General features: G+C 50.8%; 1 protein-coding gene across 1 annotated transcript in view; it reads right to left on the bottom strand.

The window, feature by feature from the left end:
* The window catches only part of Man1c1 (mannosidase alpha class 1C member 1), a 170,623-nt gene that overhangs the window by 112,493 nt on the left and 39,950 nt on the right, over positions 1–18,180 (bottom strand). The window lies entirely within an intron of this gene.

Here is an 18,180-nt window from a genome sequence, read left to right as displayed (position 1 = left end):
AAGATCCAGAAGAAACCCTGCCTAAATGACGCGGACACTGGCAAGGGTCAGATCTGACCCCCACACACAGGCTGTGGCATGTGCGCGTGCACACACACACACACACACACACACACACGAACATGCACACATAAATGAGTAATTTTTTTGTTTGGTTTTTCAAGGTAGGGTCTCACCCTAGGCCAGGCTGACCTGGAATTCACTCTGTAGTCTCAGGGTGACCTTGAACTAATGAGGCTCCTCCTACCTCTGCCTTCTGACTGCTGGGATTAAAGGTATATACCACCACACCCAGCTGATTTTCATTTTTTTTATAAACATTTTGTTGTTGTTTTCAAGGTAGGGTCTCATGCTAGCCCAGGCTGACCTGGAATTCACTATGTAGTCTCAGGGTGGCCTCAAACTCATGGCAATCCTCCTACCTCTGCCTCCCAAGTGCTGGGATTAAAGGCGTGTGCCACCATGCCTGGCTTTCACAGGCACATTTTATAAAAACTAGGTGAGGGGCTGGAGAGATGGCTTAGCGGTTAAGCGCTTGCCTGTGAAGCCTAAGGACACTGGTTTGAGGCTCAATAACCCAGGACCCACATAAGCCAGATGCACAAGGTGGCGCACGCATCTGGAGTTCATTTGCAGTGGCTGGAGGCCCTGGTGCACCCATTCTCTCTCTCTCTCTCTTTCTCTGTCTCTTTCTCTCTCTATCTGTTGCTTTCATATGAATAAATAAAAATAAACAAATAAAAAAAAAGAACTAGGTGAGACCTGGAGAGAAGTGACCCGCCCTGGCCCAAGCACACAGGCGAACAGCACTGGGGCGGGCCGAGGCTGGGGAGATGCTCAGTGGATAAGGTACAGGAGTACCTGAGTTCCAACCCCCAGAGCCCCTGTAACACCGACACGGTAGCCAACACGTGTAAACCCAGCACGCCTATGGAGAGATGGAGGTGGGAGCAGAAGCGTCCACGGGAAGCTCGCGGGCCAGCCAGCCTGGTGCACACAGCAGCGAGCAAGAGACCCTGCATCCAGCCAGAAGGCAGAAGGTGGGACTGACACGCGAGCCTGTGCTCTGACCTCCACTCCGGGCTGTGGCGCATGGACGCCGGCGCTCACACGTGCACTGCAAGCACGCACTGAGGCGATGGCTCAGCGGTGACACGTGCTTGTTCAACAGGCGCGCTGACCGCGCTTCGGACTCCTAGAACTCACGTGAGGTTGCAAGCAGCAGCACACACAGCGGTCATCCCAACGCGTCAGGGCAGAGACAGAAGATTCCTGAAGCGTGCAGGCCTGCTAGTCTGGTGCAAGTAGTAGCAAACAACAAGACGGACCTTGTCTCACACAAGATGGAAGGTGAGGACCAGCACCCCAAGGTTGTCCTCTGACCTCCATACAGGTGCCGTGGCCTGCACAAGCCCCCCCCCCCACCACGCACACACACTCACAGCAAGAATGAATAGGACTGGGATGGTCATGTCTCCAAGAATGGGGACCAGGAAGCGAGCAGGAAGTGGGGCAGCCTGAGCTATATAGCAAGAGACAGTCAGGCCAGACCGGAGAACTCGACTGTTTAAGTGTCACAAGAAAGGAAAACTAAATTCCAAGACAATTTGTAATTCTGCCTGCAGAGAGTTCCAGAACTTCTCAACAGGCCAATAGTGTATGTGTGGTTTTGTGTGTGCATGTGTGTGTGCGGGCACGTGTGTGTGCATGTGCACACACATGGGCATACTAGACAGAAGGTAGCTCCAGGGCGTCTGAGTCCCTTCTAGCACTCAGAGAGCACCTGGCCACAGACCCCCAAACCCTCCCCTTTCCCGGAGTCCACGCAGGTGGAGAAGGAAGGTGGCAGGTGAGGACAGAGCCAGCAGAGCCGAATCCTAAGACACCTCTGCAGTTACTTCTCCAACAGAGGATGCGCCTGTCCACCAGAACATGCTATGACAAGACCTCAGAACGAACACTACTGACTGCGTGGAGACACAGTACCACCGTGTTAGACAGCTCTCTCCTACAGAAGGCAGCTGGGTGGCACAGCCTCACCAGGCATGGGTGCCCATCTGCAAAGGAGCACAGGACAACGGGACCAGCAGAGGAAAGGCGGCTTTGAGGAGGGGAGGCTGTGCAGACAGCCTCGGTGAGGAAAAGAATGGGGTGCTGGTGTCAGAACGTTCGATGGGTGACTTTGAGAGGAAGAGGGTGAGCCCTAGCCAGTGGGGGGGGGGGGGAGAGGATCCTGTAGAGATCAGCAGTGACCCAGAGCGTCCTCCCTCCCAATCTTCCAAGGAGGATGTCCTGTCACTAAAGACCAGTGCCCTGCAGCATCACCCAGCAGGGACACCTGGCCTCATTTGCAAGGTTAGGCAGGACAGGAATTGGTCTCCTGTGATTCTGGGATCTGTGCACCGATTACAGACATTGGGGAGGGTGCTGTTCCCTTCCCCCACAGCCCCAAACCAGCTGCTGGCTTGATGTCTGCAAGCTCTCCATGCTGGGTTTCTTTCTTTTCTTTTCTTTTTTTAATTTTTTTTATTTTGTTGAAGTAGGGTCTCACTTTGGCCCAGGCTTACCTAGAACTCCCCATGGATTCTCCTACCCCAATCTCCTAAATACTGGGATTAAGGGTGTATGCCACCAAGTTCTGCTTGTCCTTGACTTTTGGGGGGCAGGGTCTCACTCTAACCCAAGCTGATCTGACCTTGGACTCACTCTGTAGCTGAGGTTGCCTTCTCTCCCCCTCCCTCCCTCCCTCCCTCCCTCCCTCCCTCCCTCCCTCTCTCTCTCTCTCTCTCTCTCTCTCTCTCTCTCTCTCTTTTCAATGTAGGGTCTCACTCTAGCTCAGGTTGACCTGAAATTCACTATGTAGCCTCAGGGTGGCCTCAAACTCATGGAGGTCCTCCTACCTCTGCCTCCAGAGTGCTGGGATTAAAGGTGTGCATCACCATGCCTGGCTTTTTTTTTTTTTTTTTTTTGAGACAGGGTCCCCTGTAGCCTAGGCTAGTCTCAAACTCGATACGTAGCTGAGGATGACCTTAAACTTCTGACCCTCCACTACTACTACCTCCTGAGTGCTGGGATTATAGGTGTGTACAACCAAACCCCATTCGGTTCGAAATTGAACTCTAGGCTTCATGCTTGCTAAGGAAGCACTCTATCTACCCGCGGAGCTACGTCCAGCCTCCTTCCTTCTCTGTTGGAGAGCGTCCCTCTGTAGCCCATGCTGGCCTGGAACTCTCTCAGCAGCCTTCTTGCTGCAGCTCCTGAGTGCTGGGACCGCAGGGGTGAGCCCACCTTGCCTGGCTTATGCTGGATTTCTTGGCCCCCGCCATGCAACATGACAGGCTCATTGAGACCCCGTGAATGCCCACGACTTCCGGTACGCTATGCAGACGCTGCACACAGTGGGCTTTGGTGGTCATGGGGTGGTAAGAGGGCAGAGATGCAGCCCCAGCCTCCCGCGCTCAGGTTTGCTAAAGTCCACCCACTAACAAGGACAGGAAGTCACCTCACATTACAGGCAGCTCCACTCCTGCCCACTGGGATACTGCCTAACCCTGCCTGGGCTATCCTAAGGCACCACGGCTGAGTGTGGGATCCGGTGGACCGAGCTCCCTGCCACTGAAGTGTGTTCTGGGACCAGCGGCTGGGCCCATTGGAGCTGTGGCCTACCAGTCCTGCAGAATTCAAGTCAGTGTGGAAGCGAGAGCCCGTGGGCTGCTCTCAAGCTCTGCCTCTGCTGGTTGTGTAGCTTTTCCTGAGTGACTTAACCTCTCTGAGCCTCGGCTTCCTCCTCTGAAAGGGAACAGGATCACTCCATCCTCACGACAACCCGGAGTGGAAATGACACAACCCGGTGAGGCGTTAAGCACAGTTGCTAGCCCACATCACGAGGTCAAGAGACAGCACGTCCCCTGCTCATTTACCCACTCTGTCTCAGCCCGCTCCTCGCCCCTCCACCATGAGCAGAGCAGCATCGAGCAGCATCTCAACCCAGAGCACAACTCTCTGGGCAGCCGCCTCCAACACCATTCTCCACACCACCTGCAGCGATTATCCCAAACGCAAACGCATTCCCAGCTCCGTTCTGCCCCACCGCACACTCGAACACTGGCTCTGGCTTGCTTCCATCAGAAAGGAAGAGCAAACTCCTTACAGAGGCAGATCAAGGCCCAAAGAGTCCCACCACTCATGGCGCCAGGCAGTTTCTCCTATCCATCTCCATCCTAGCTCTCTCAGTGCCCCCAGAGAACATGTCACCCCCACCACCACCACCTCAGGGCCTTTGCATACAATCTGCATTCTTCAGGGACCGTCTCCCCCTCATCTTTGCCTAGTGAGTTGTACTGATCAGTCAGCTCCCAGGTTAGTTGCCACTCTTTTTTTTTTTTTTTTTTGGTCTTATTTTGTTTTGAAACAGAACTTCATGTAGTCCAGGCTGGCCTCAAACTCCTGTGGCTGAGGGTGCCCTTGAGCCGGAGCTGGGATTACAGGCTCGGGCCACCATCCCTGGCTTGTCGCTTCTTCTTAGAAGGCGTCTTCCCAATCCCCTGCATCAGGTTGAGTACCCCGTTATGGAGACTTGTTAAAGGTTCAATCAATAATGAGAACCCATTTCCCCATCCTAGCACAGGCTCCATGAGGCCCTAGCACAACAGCCGGCACGCAGGCTGGCTATGAACATATGTGGGTACGGTGAGCCCCTGCGCTGCTCACGGAAGAGGACCGAAGGAAGAGACAGACCCCAGACAGAAGCCCCTACTGCCAGGGCTTTAAGTGCCCAGTAGGCCTTGCCAAGACCCCACACAGCAGTAGCTCCCAGAATACCTTCCCCCGAGGGCGCCCACGCTGCTGCTGCCTACAGGTCGTGACCCATAGAGGGCAAGACTCAGGAGCAAACCCGGCTCTGGCCCAGACGAGGTGCCAGGCGGGGGACAGAGACAGTTCCATGGGTGACCTTGGTTCACAGACATGGGTAATCAGTACACTGTGCAGAAATGTGGCATATAACCCACCCAGGAGTGGGCAGACTGGTCCGTTTCCAGAGAGTTCCGTGTTCTTCCTTTGAACCTTCTGGTCATCTGTGACTTGGGGGGGGGAGCACCCCATCTTACAGGAAACAAAGCAGAACTTCTACAGGCAGCCATGTAGCACTCACATCATCCTGTGGGCACAGCACGCTTAGTCCTCCCCACATCTCTGGGAGGTCCTGCGGCAGGCAAGGATCCCAGCTGTACCCAGCTGTGTGTCCTTAGGCTGGAAACCTAACCCCTCGGTGCCTCAATTTTCTCAGGTTTCAAAATATTACTGTCACTTCCCCGGTGTCTCCATGACTCACTCGCCAGGCTTTACTCATGTGATTAGCTCATTCAACCTTCACACTGATCTTGTAAAGTGAGTACGTCACCGCTTCCCCTGTCACGCGGGGAAACCAAGGCATCAGCCCAAGTGTCAAAGAAAGCTCCCGTGGCTACAGAGTTCAGCTGTCTCTCTCAGAACAGAGTGGTTACTGGAGTGGCCGCCAGTGGTACTGTCCTTGGTCACCCTACCAGGCACTTAGCAAATTCCTGGAAGGTTTCGGCAGGTGCCACCACCTACTAGGCTGCGCAACCAGCGCTTCCCTTCCTGTGGGTGGCTCAGGCCAGAACCTCCAGGTCCTCCACAGTCTCCTTTTCTCCATAGCCCACATGTGACAAGTCTGGGACGATGGCTCTGACTTGCCTGCTCCCCACCCTCCCGTCCACCGGTGGCCATTTCCCGTCACAAGCCGCCCAGGGCACTGAGCCCGAGACACGTGCGTCTCTTACCTGCCCCGCCTCCACTCACCCCACTTCAGTCACGGAGCCTCTGCATTGGTTCCCAACATGCGTGAGACTCTCCCACCTGTGACAGGAGGACAGTGGCACCTGTGAGTGTGCAAGGCTCCACGGCAAGGAGGCATCAAGATGTCGGGTGGATTAAGGTGGCTGATCAGCTGACCCTGAGCCTGGGAGATGAGCCTGATTATCTGGGTGAGCCGACGTGACTGCACGGTCTCGGACGGGGTCGTGGATGTGGCCGAACATGGAGGAAGGGGGCAGAAGAGAAGGGCTGCCTCCCACGAAGGCTAACGGACCTAGGGAGGCTCAGATGGTTGGTAACACGTGGTTGATGGCTGAGTATGGAATCCCAGCCCTACTCTGTGTGGCATAAATCAGATGGGTCCAGATGCCCATTTGGGCAAAGGGAGCAAGACAGATGTGCTCTCTCCAGGAACTGCGCAGATGCCTCTCTGGCTCTTGGACATCAGAGTTCCCGGTTCTCTGGCCTTTGAACAAACTCGCCCTGGAGTGACCCCCCAGGATCTCAAGCCTTCGCCCCACACTGCGCCCCATGACTGGCTTCTCTGGTTCTTCAGTTTATGAGATGGTCTGTCAAGGGAACTGTCAGCCTTCCTGTGTGAGCCAGTCTCCCTTGCATCCACCACTTATCCATTCTCTTAGCTCCCTTACTTTGCATTTTTAATTTTGTTATATTTATTTTGAGATAGGGTCTCACTACATTGCTCAGGCTGCCTCCGAGTCCTGGGCTCAAGCAGTCCTCAGCCTCCTAAGTAGCTGACACTACAGGCATACTCCATGAGCCTATGCCACTGCACTCAGATCATTTGCTTTTTGTGTTAATATTTTTTTTGCAAGCAGAGATAGAAGAGGGACAGAGAGAACGGGTGGACCAGACCAGGACTTACAACCACTGCTAACAGACTCCAGATGCATGTACCACTTTGTACATCTGGCTTTACGTGCATACTGGAGCATCAAACTCCAGTCGGATTTTGCAGGCAAGCACCTTAACCACTGAGCCATCTCTCCAGCCCTCATTTACATTTTTTTTTAAATTTTATTTTAAATTTTATTTATTTATTTGAGAGTGTCAGAGAGAGAAAGAGGCAGAGAGAGAGAGAGAGAGAGAGAGAATGGGCACGCCAGGGCCTCCAGCCACTGCAAACGAACTCCAGATGTGTGCGCCCCCTTGTGCATCTGGCTAATGTGGGTCCTGGGGAATCAAGCCTCGAACTGGGGTCCTTAGGCTTCACAGGCAAGAGCTTAACCGCTAAACCATCTCTCCAGCCCTCATTTACATTTCTTTACCCTACACTTATATTTCTTTCCAGAGCCTTGACTGATTGACTCCCACAGAAATTCCAGAAAAGGAATGTAGCCTGGCCAACGGTGTGTGTGTTTTTTTTTTTTTAGATTTTGTTTTTATTTATTTATTTATTAGAGACAGAGAAAGGGAGAAAGAGTGAGAATGGGCATGCCAGGGCCCCTAACCACTGCAAATGAACCCCAGATGCATGCACCATGTACATCTGGCTTATGTGAGACCTAGAGAATCAAACCAGGGTCCTTAGGCTTCACAGTCATGCATCTTAACCACTAAGCCATCCATCTCTCCAGCCCAACACCTTGATTTTTTTAGTCCAGTAAGCACTATTTCAGACTTACGATTTCCAGAACAAGTTTGTGTTTAAGTCACAGAATTTGTCTGATTTGTCATTGCACCATTAGGAAACTAATATACTACCTCAGGACCTTTGCACCTGCCAATAAACAACTGGATGAACAAACCAAGCCACCAATCTCCTCACATTTACCCTGCACCATGGCACTTTGTACACAGGGAGTGTGTCACTCAGAGGCTCTACCCTCTCAGCCCACAAAGGTAGCACCTGAGTCCTCCAGGGACAGCAATTCCTTCCATGTCGGGTCTCTGAAGGCTGTGAACACTGTGTCACCCGGTCACCTCTGCCTCTCCTGATGATGGCTTATCACTGTTTCAGTCATCCAGCAAGGGATGTCCCTAGCACTTAAGAGTGTGCCCATTTGCTTGGCTAGGCCCTTGGCAAGCATTTAATCCCACTCCAATCTTGCCAGCTAGTTTGCTATGTCCACCTATTTTAGGAGCTGAAACAGAAATTAGCAGGGCCAGGCCATGGTACATGGCGTGGAGGGGGGGGGTAGCAGCTGGAAAACCTGTGCTCTTCGCCATGAGAGCAAACCACTCCCGAGCCAGCCACCCGCAGAGGTAAGATGAAGAGGCTCCTTACCCCCCACCGTTCGGGGCTGTGCGGCTGGCAGGTGGCAGAGCCAGTGCGAAGCTCGGGTCTGGCTGAGTCCTTTCAGCTCTGTCACCTGCTTCTCTGCCTAACGAGAGAACCAACAAAACCCAGCCAGCACCTCTGTGACGCCTGCGTGTCACACACAAGAATCAACAAGGACCGGCTGCCACCCATTGCCCATGTCTGCCCTCTTTTTTTTTTTTTTTCTTTTTTTGGTTTTTTGAGGTAGGGTCTCACTCTAGTCCAGGCTGACCTGGATTTCACTATGAAGTCTCAGGGTGGCCTCGAACTCATGGTGATCCTCCTACCTCTGCCTCCCGAGTGCTGGGATTAAAGGCATGTGCCACCACACCCAGCTCATGTCCACCCTCTGAAAGCAGAGACATCCGTATTCCTGCTCCCGGAAGGTTCATCTGCTGGAAGGTATAGATGGAGTACTGTCCCCATCGGAGCCCGGAAACATGAAAGAGACGAATCTTTGATCTAAACTGTAAGAAATGAGAATCCAGGGCTGGAGGGATGGCTTAGTGGTTAAGGTGTTTGCCTGTAAAGCCAAAGGACCCAGGTTTGATTCCCTAGGACCCACGTTAGCCAGATGCACAAGGGGGCATATGCATCTGGAGTTCGTTTGCAGTAGCTGGAGGCCCTGGCGTGCCCGTTCTCTCTCTCTCCCTGTTTCTCTGTCAAATAAATAAGTAAAAATAAAATAACAAATCTGAGTCCAGCTGAAAGGAGGGCTAGGAAGATGCCAGGGCGGTGGTGGACAGTCCCTGGCTGGAGCAGGAACAGCAGGTTTCCGGGGACTTCGGCTTGGAGTCGGAAGTCTGGGAGCTCTGTGACCTGTCTGTGGCCACAGCTTTCCAGGAAGCCCTGAGCCACAGGTGGGAGCAAAGGCAGCCCCAGGAGGTCAGGAGTCTTGCTTATTGGTAGTTACTGTTGTCATGCCATCTCTCAAGACGCCAGCTTTGGGTATGGAATCCATGTAGAAAGATCTAGAACTGTCTGAATTTCCTGGTGCTTCTCCTCGAAGCAAGAGATAGAGGCAGGATTCATGGACTCAAGAAGAAGGCGTGGGACTGGAGAGAGGGCTTAGCGGTTAAGGCATTTGCCTGAAAAGCCAAAGGACCCAGGTTCAGATCTCCAGGGCCCAAGTAAGCCAGATGCACAAGGTGGTGCATGCATCTGGAGTTCATCCGCAGCAGCTAGAAGCCCTGGTGCACCTGTTCATTCTCTTTCTCTCTTCCTCTCTCTCATAATATATATATATATTTTTGAGGTAGGGTCTTACTCCAGCTCAGGCTGACCTGGAATTCACTATGTAGTCTCAGGGTAGCCTTGAACTCAAGGTGATCCTTCTACCTCTGCCTCCCGAGCACTGGGATTAAAGGCATGCACCACCCTGCCTGCCTCAAAAATAAAAAAAAATTTAAAAAATTTTTTGTTTACTTTTATTTATTTATTTGAGAATGACAGACATAGAGAGAAAGAGGCAGACACAGAAAATGGGTGCGCCAGGACCTCCAGCCAATGCAAACAAACACCAGATGCATGCGCCCCCTTGTACATCTGGCTAACGTGGGTCCTGGGGAATCGAGCCTCGAACCTGGGTTCTTAGGCTTCACAGGCAATCGCTTAACCACTCAGCCATCTCTCCAGCCCAAAAAATATTTTTTTAAAAAACAAGAAAGAGGTTCGAAAAATCTCAGAGGTTGCAGGACAAGAAGCAAGGGCCCTGTTTCTTGTTCAGTAAGATTACGTCCATCAAGGATGGAGGATTAGGCAGGATTCTCGCAGCACCTCTGAGCATCCTCCCCTGTGCCAAATGTGATCGCACAGGTCACAGTCCTCCAGGGTGCTCCGAGCCCATCTTACAGACAAGGGGACAGGGCCAAAGAGGTTCAGAAACTCAAGGCACACAGCCAAGAACTGCAGAGGGTTTGGATTCAAACCCAGGTCTGTCTGACTGCAGCCTTTGCTTCTTCGTGGCCCTATTACTCTCTTCTCCCACCGACACCCACTCACACAAGTCCTGTCCTATACACTCTGCATACATCAGGAAACAGAGTTAAGTCCCTGCCTTGTGACACGCATGTCCCAGTGAGGGTGGACAGACAGCAACAAGCAGGAAGTGTCAGACAAGACTCAACACCATGCAGGCAAAGTGAGGTGAGGGGGGTGGAGGCTGCTGAGTGGGTGGGTGGACAGGCAAGGTAGACCTCTAGGATGATAGCTGAGATGAACCCCTGATGAATCCTGAAGAAATAAGTTGCCTGCTTCCCTGCATAGCACAAGAAATGCACGGGCCTTCTCTCTGTTCCACTGGGATGGGTCCCAAAGTGTGTACTGTCTGCTATTGGTGATGAAGGTTTGCCAAAACCACCAGGAAGGTTATCTGTTCACACCAGGGGAGAGTTCAGAGCAGTCAACAGCAGGCTCGGTCTAACAAATGCCATGCAAGATGACTCCGATCCGGGATTCATTCACCCAAGGCCAGTTGGCTGCCAACCCCGTAAGCACTCCTGGAGTCTGCGCTCATCAGCAGTTCGGGGCAGGTCTCCTTTCATTTTTCCTTGGTCTGTGTGATAGATGGCATGTGGCGGTTCTGCTGGATTCCTAATAAGGACTGGCGGTGCCGTCTCACTCCTGCAGGACTGAATTTGCCGGGACACTTCAGATATTTCCTTTGACAGGACCAAGCGGAAGCGCTGTGTTCTGTAGCCTTATAAAAGACAACCTAATCACATGGGAGCAGGCACAAAGAAATCAGGCAGTTTGATTTCAAACCTCTGGAACAGACACCAAAGAGCAATTAACTATGAAAACTAAAAGGCCTCCTTGCTATGGACTAGTGGGACAGGCCAGGAGGGAGAGGAGACTCGGATCGTTTGAACTGTTCCAGTGATCACAATCAAAGCTCACTTGCCCGAGTTCCGGCGGCTCGGTTTCTCCTTCTCTCCGCCCGCCTCCCTCGTATCCCGCTCCCTGATAGCCGCATCGCATCCGCTCCGCAGAGCCGGCTCCGAGGGGACCAGGATTTTCTCCTGCCTAAGCTGCCTCAAGATCTGGGGCTTCCTGCTGAGGCCCCATAAACCTGCCACAAGAGATGGCAGCTCCCGCCGCATGGGCCAAACAGACCCTTCCACAGACGGGAGACAAATGAGGGGACAGCCGTGACAGGTGATATGACAAAGGCTTCACAGAATTCCTCTTCCCCTCGTACTTGCTTTGGAGGTACCGCTGTGGGGGATGGTGGCTCACTGGGGCTCTTTCATATATCTCTGAGACAGGCTCTTTCTGACACTTCCTACAAAAGAAAGGCCTGGGTGAGATTTCTGTCCCTGACAGCCGTATATTCTGTATAAAGGAAAGGAAACCATCTTGTTTTCTCAGTTCTGAGCACAGTGACTGAAAGCACCGTTGCTTAAGCCTGTCTCCTGGGCCGCAGTGGCGGGGTGAAGTGGAGGCGGGGTTTCTGGGTAGTGGATGGGATGGGTTGGGGAGCCTGTTCTAAGAAGGGTTCTCTTCTCTACCTGCAGACCTACCAAGCTTCTCTATGTATCTTTCCTTCTCTGAGCAGGAGGGGGAAAAAAATCCTCTCATTTCCACAGTGGATTTGGTGTTCCACTTGGGAACCTGAGAGTTCTGGGAACCTGGGAGTGACTGTCCCTATTCAGGCTTGACTCCAGGCATAGCTGTTCCCACTTAGGATGAGCAAGACAGGTGAGCCTCAATTAGCTGGGGTTCAATCGCCCCCCTTCTGGATGGGAAGCTGCCAAGTGCAAGAAAGGGTTGCATGGAAGAGAAGCAGAATGCTAAAGGATTTAGATACAAAAATGCTCCCTGAGTGATTAGCGATGGCTATTTAAACCATTAGAAGTTTAAATCCTCTTGAGGTCAGGGGAAATAACCCGTTCTTTTTTCCCTATGAATCTAAGAAAATCTTAAGATGCAAAGCATCACTAAATAGCTATTTGATGGGGGGGGGTGTCTCTTTTTTTCAAGTAGACTATGATAATTAGCAAGCCTGGGAAATGAAATTTCAACCTGCCAATCAGTCCATCTCAAGAGTTTAGCTGAACAACGCGAAATGTAATTATCTTTAAGTGATCACCACTTTGGGGGAGGAGGTTCACAGCCATAGCTGGAGATCTGACACTCACAGATGACCTCTCCCCACAGTCAGAGCAGCTGATCTCCACTTAAAAAAAAAAAAAAACCCCACCCAACAATGCCAAGTGTTATCTGAAAAATCCCACCAGTGTGACCTTTAAAGAGAACGATTTTAAGTACTTCTGGTGATAGATAACTCGGCCACCATTTCTTCCATTAACGGAGCATTTTCAAAATCAGCAGGATGAAGAGATAACCCGACTTCACAGAGGTGCAGACTCAACCTGAAAGAGCTAAAGAATGCTCTATTTTTCTCTACCAGTGATCATTTCTTCGGCTGGAAGTCATCAAAAACCTGGAGTCACAACCTCTGCAGTCGGTGAGGGTGTGCAGAATGGAGCCCGTGGCAGAGATCGGTTCCTAAGAGGCCAGCATGTCACCCAGAGGGAGAAGAGCAGGGCTTAGCTGTATGGAAACAGTTTTTGTCTTGCTCCCAGAGATCGCTGTCTCAGGAAGAACTTCTCTTGATTCAAGTGAAGTCTTTTTCAGGCTTCTTGCCTGGGTCCATGTTGCACCCTACGGCCCAGGCTTTCCCGATTTTTTTTTTTTCAACATTGGAGATCAAACCCAAGGCCTCACTCATGCTAGGCACACACTCTTAACACTGAGTCAGACCTCTAGCCCTTTCCAGAGCACTTTTTATGCAAAATGACTAAGAGAGGGGGGAAGCTCCCTTCTTCAGCGTCTAACAACAGAAACATGGAGTTTTGGACACACAAGAATGTAGGCGTCATTGCAAAAACCAAGTAACATTGATAATCTATTCCATAGTAAAAGCTTTTATAATTAAGGATGACTGTACATACAATAAGATTGCAACCCAAATGGGGATGGTGGAGAGATGAGCCACCGCTGCCTTTCTCAGCAACTCGCCTGCTGTCTCCACACAGGCCATGCTCCTCTGTGGAAACAGAGAGATCTGGAATTAACCACTTGCCAGGGCTGGTGCCCATAACTCTAACAGGGCCACCACTGTATTCAGTGCATCCTCACAGGTGGTAATTACAGCCACCGGCCTTGCTTTGGGAGGTTTGCTCACAGCCGAGCAATCCATAGACTGGACGCATGTCTAGCAGAGATGGATAACTGTCGTAGTGGCGGCTGGCACCTGGCAACCAGCACACCTGACCGTGAGAGGAAGATCTCCACACAGGAGGACCCTGAGCCGCAGCACTTCTCCAGGGCCATCATCTCCTCCTTTAATGGAACAATGTTTTACAATTCTAGCCACATCTGTAAGGCACATCCATCGTCAGCTAACACAGTTCAGAGCATCCTACACTCTCGTCCAGAGCCAGAGCCAAGAAATCTTGCATCATTGCTGTGTGTCCAAGAATGGTTCAGAGGCACCGTGCACTGAACTTGAACTCTGACCACCACTAGCTGCCAAGCTGTAAAGATGCCAGCAAGGGCTCTAATTCATAATTGAATGTTGGTTAGACAAATTACCTGCCAATGGTTCCTCTGCCTACCAAGACTGTTCAGTGTGAGGAGACATGGAAAAGGAGAGCTCTCCCGGGAGGGAATGTTTTGCAAAATCTATGTGGTTGACAACATTTTCCAAGTGAATTTTAGAGCTGTACGTCCCTCCACCCCACAGTTTTCAACAATTCAACCTTGTCAAGTGCTCTAATGTGGAATACACAGATTAAAATAGAGGGGGAAAAAATACTAAGCTTCCAAAGTTGGGAAAAAAAAAAAAACATCTGTCATCTTTGGGGAGAGGGAGGAGATGGGCCCTGTCAAGAGGTGCTATTAAGGGACTGGAGCTATGGTTTAGTCGGTAAGTTTTTCTACTAGGGCCATCGCCCAAAACAGACGACCACGGACGAGGCAGAAGGCAGACGGCAGACATGAGGACCCCTCCACCCAGAAGCGGAGAACTAACTTGCTCTTGATAGGGAGTGTAGCTTCCAATTACCACCTTCTGGAGCTTAAGCTCTATGAACAACCCAGTTAGCTGCAGGAATAAAACCACACAGCCCCTGATTTTTCTCATAAGCCCCATTACAAATAATCTACCTCATTATCAATGTGTCAGACAACGCGTTCTAAGTTTTCACTTCACAACTAATCTTATGGTGGGCGTGTCTTGTGGGTGGAAGCACACTTGGGGCCAGACAGAGGAGGGCTGTCATGCTCGATCTCATCCTCTGTTCCTGCTGGCCCTTCCCCATGACGTTGGTGCTGTGGGCCATGCATGGCACAGCAGGACACTGTTTACATACCTTCTGTTCATGCATGTGATTCACCCACCATTGCCCAGAAAGCATGGTCAATCTGCCCCCAACGGAACTAGACATCGGGACACCAGAAGATTCAGGGTGTGTGTGACTGCCGGAGATCACGTCCATGAAAGTAGGCTTCTTGAGCTGGACAGATGGCTTAGTGGTTAAGGCTTTTGCCTGCGAGGCCTAAGGACCCATGTTTGACTCTCCAGATCCCACGTTAGCCAGATGCACAAAAGTGAGGCAAGCGCAAGGTCTCACATGCCCACTAGGTGGCGCAAGCACCTGAAGTTCGATTACAGTGGCTGAGGCCCTGGCACGCCAATTGTTTCTCTGTGTCTCTATCTCTCTCTAAAATATAAAAACAGGCTTTTTGTGTACGTGTATATGCACATGTATGTGCACATGTGTGTATGTGTGGAGGTCAGAGGAGAATGTCAGGTGTCCTTCCTCTATGGCTCACCTGTAAGACAGTCTCTAAAAGTGGAGCTGCACTTTTCATGAGCCCCAGCAATTCTCCAGTCTCTGCTCCCCACAGGCCCTGGGCTACAGACATGCTTGGCCATGTGCAGCTGTTACGTGAGTCCTGCAGAATGGAACTCTGGCAGTCAGGTCCTCATGCTTGTGATGCGAGCTCTTTACTACTGAGCCACCTCCCAGCCTAAAGCAGACTTCTTGATGCAGAGTTGGTGGGTGGGCTCCCAGGAGCCTAGAAACTTAATGTACAACTAGGCATGTGTGTGTGCGTGTGCGCGCACGCATGTTACTTTGAGGGAAGGGGTTTATAGTTTTCAGTCAGATCACAAAGGAGTCTCTGACCCAAGAACATGTGAAGTCATGTGCATAAACCCTATCTGTCCAGAGATGGGGCGGGGAATCTTGTCAGTGGAGGTTAAGTTTGAGTAGAGCCTTTACAAATGCAAAGGAGTTTATGGTCCCCCTTCCTGGTGCTTCTCGTCCTGGACACCTCTGAGGCCTCTCTCCCTCCTCCCTTTATTCACTTATGCCACAAGTCCCCCCACCCCCAGGGTCTCCTTGAATAAGAGAGTCCTTGACACCCTGTGACAGGCAAACATCCATGACACATGCCCACACAAACTGACACACATATGGAGGGGACCAGAGACAGGAAGAATAGGACCCGATGTTCTCAGAGCCTGGGAAGGCTTCCGGAGCATTCTGACCAACCACTGTGCTCCCTGGCCAGCAATCTGGCTTACAAACTGCTCCACAGGTCTGAAAAGACCTGGAGTTGGAAGAGTGCCAATCATGAGGTGTTCTAGTTCACTGAGCTTGCAGCACCTGGCTCCTCGTAGGTACTTGTGTTTGCTGATCAAATAGGCCAGTAGGCAAGCCAGCTCTCCTGATATTTCTTATATTAAATATTTTTAGCTCTTTAGTCTTGTTCTCAGATCTCCTCAACACCACACATGGCAAAGTATGAGCTGGACAGCGTGCACCCCACTTCCCCAACTAACAACCACCATGATTTCAATGTCCCTTGTGGGTGCCTTCCCACAAAACACTCCCAACAGCCATCTTGGTTTCACTTCCTGGTGATTCACATACCACTCTGCTCAGACCCTGAGCTGAGACTTGTCCCCTGTCAGTGTGAGGTGGCCACAACAAAGACTGAAATGGAGGAGTCATCTAAGAGGAGAACGGACAGCTTGCAGATGAACTCTTCCAAGTTCTCCTATTCGTTCTCCAGACCCCAGAACAGGATTTGTATTTTGTCCACGCTGTGTCGCTGGCACCTGGCACAGAGTGCACAGTTGATTCTTATTTTCTGGTTAAAGGTCAGTGAACGAGGGCTGGAGAAATGGCTTAGTCGTTAAGGCACTTGCCTACAGAGCCAAAGGACCCAGACTCGATTCCCCAGGACCCACGTAAGCCAGCTGCACAAGGGGGCACACCCATCTGGTATTCATTTGCAGTGGCTGGAGTTCCTGATGTACCCATTCGCTCCCTCTCTCTCTCTCCCCTACCTATTTATCTCTCTCTCTTAAATAAATAAAGAAAAAAAATTATTTTATTTAAAAGGTCAGTGAATGAGGCACGGCAGCCTAAGGAAACCAGTAGAAGCAACGGTGGGAACGTGGGCAGACGCACGGACCATGCAGCAAGCTATATCCTGACGACTGCTCAACAACCAGGCCCAAATGTAGCTCCAACATGACGCTGGAGAAATTTCACTTACATGTGAAATAAAAATGAAATAGCCATAATGGTTAAGGCATTTGCCTGCAAAGCCAAAGGACCCAGGTTCAATTCCCCAGGACCCATGTAAGCCAGATGATAAGGGGTGCATGCGTCTGGAGTTTGTTTGCAGTGACTGCAGTCCCTGACGTGCCCCATTCTCTCCCTGTCTGTCTCTCTATCTCTCTCTGCTTGCAAATAAATAAATAAAAATTAAAAATAAAAAAAATGAAATAGCCAAAACATGCCAAAATTTTACTTGTTTGTCAATGATACCAGCAACTTCTTTGAAGAATTGCACGGTAGTTTCTAAATACTAAAAGAATCTTTTTTTGGGGGGGGAGGCTAGGAAGATGGCTCAGGGATTAATGGCACTTGCTTGCAAGGCCTGCCAGCCTGGGCTCAGTGACCCGGTACCTACGTAAAACCAGGTGCACAAAGTGGCGCTTGCGTCTGAAGTTTGTTTGCAGTAGAAAGAGGCTCTGTTGTGACCATCCTTAGTCTCTCTCTCCTTTTCTCCTCACAAATAAATAAGATATATTTTTTAAAAGAGTCTCATTTCAATTTTGTGTGCCGCAGACAATTCACACTAACTATGTGTGTATGCCCGTGCATGTATGTGCACATTTGTGTGTGCAAGTGCAGGTACATGTATGCTCCACCACAGCTAGAGAGGCCAGAGGACAGCTGTCAGGCCAGCCCCTGCCTTTCCACATCACTGGAGGCGGCCTTTCTGTCTCTGGATCCTGCTCTGCTATCGTTGCCTGCTGTGAGAGCTTCCGGAAATTTCCGCTCTGCTTCTCATCTTGCCTTCAGCATAGTGGGAGACGGCAGTTCGCCATGGCTCTTGGCTTCTGACATGGGTCAGGAGAGAACTGAACTTGGGTCCTCATGCTGGACTGACCAGCACTTTATCCACTGAGCCATCTTCCCAACCCCAATGACATTTTTAAATTTAATCTTCACTGCTAACATTTGCTCCAGCACATTTCTAAGTCTAGACAACTATCAAAATTAAAAAATAATCAAATTCTGATCTAATTTGCAAACATTCTCACAATAGCCCTGCCCAAGCGACCAAGATGACGTCACTGAACCCAGGGCCAGTGTGTGCAACATACACAGTTTATGCACATAAATTGTAAAAAGTAGCAAAATAACTAAGAAGAGATGAGTTTTGAGCATTTGCTGTACGTGTGTGTGCGCGTGCATGTTTTGTGGTGCTGGGGACTGAACTGAACACCTGGGGCATTTGAGGCAAGTGTATTGAGCTACATCTCCAGCCCTTGCCCTTGTTTTTAATATATCTAATGGTTAAGTTTGTATAATTGGTTTTTAAATAATGGTTGCTTTTAATGGTCCGCTCACTAAATTCCTGGCTCTCCCGAGTCAGCCCTAGTACATCACTGGGTGAGTAGAGCAGGCAGGCCGCTTCGCCTCCAGCGCTGGCCAGGCAGGTCTCAAAGGACTCATAGTGGACCCTATGCA

The sequence above is a fragment of the Jaculus jaculus genome, chromosome 5 (assembly GCF_020740685.1).
Source record: "Jaculus jaculus isolate mJacJac1 chromosome 5, mJacJac1.mat.Y.cur, whole genome shotgun sequence".
NCBI lineage: Eukaryota > Metazoa > Chordata > Mammalia > Rodentia > Dipodidae > Jaculus > Jaculus jaculus.
Note: the sequence above shows the minus strand (reverse complement) of the source record. Positions and strands in the feature narration are given on the sequence as shown.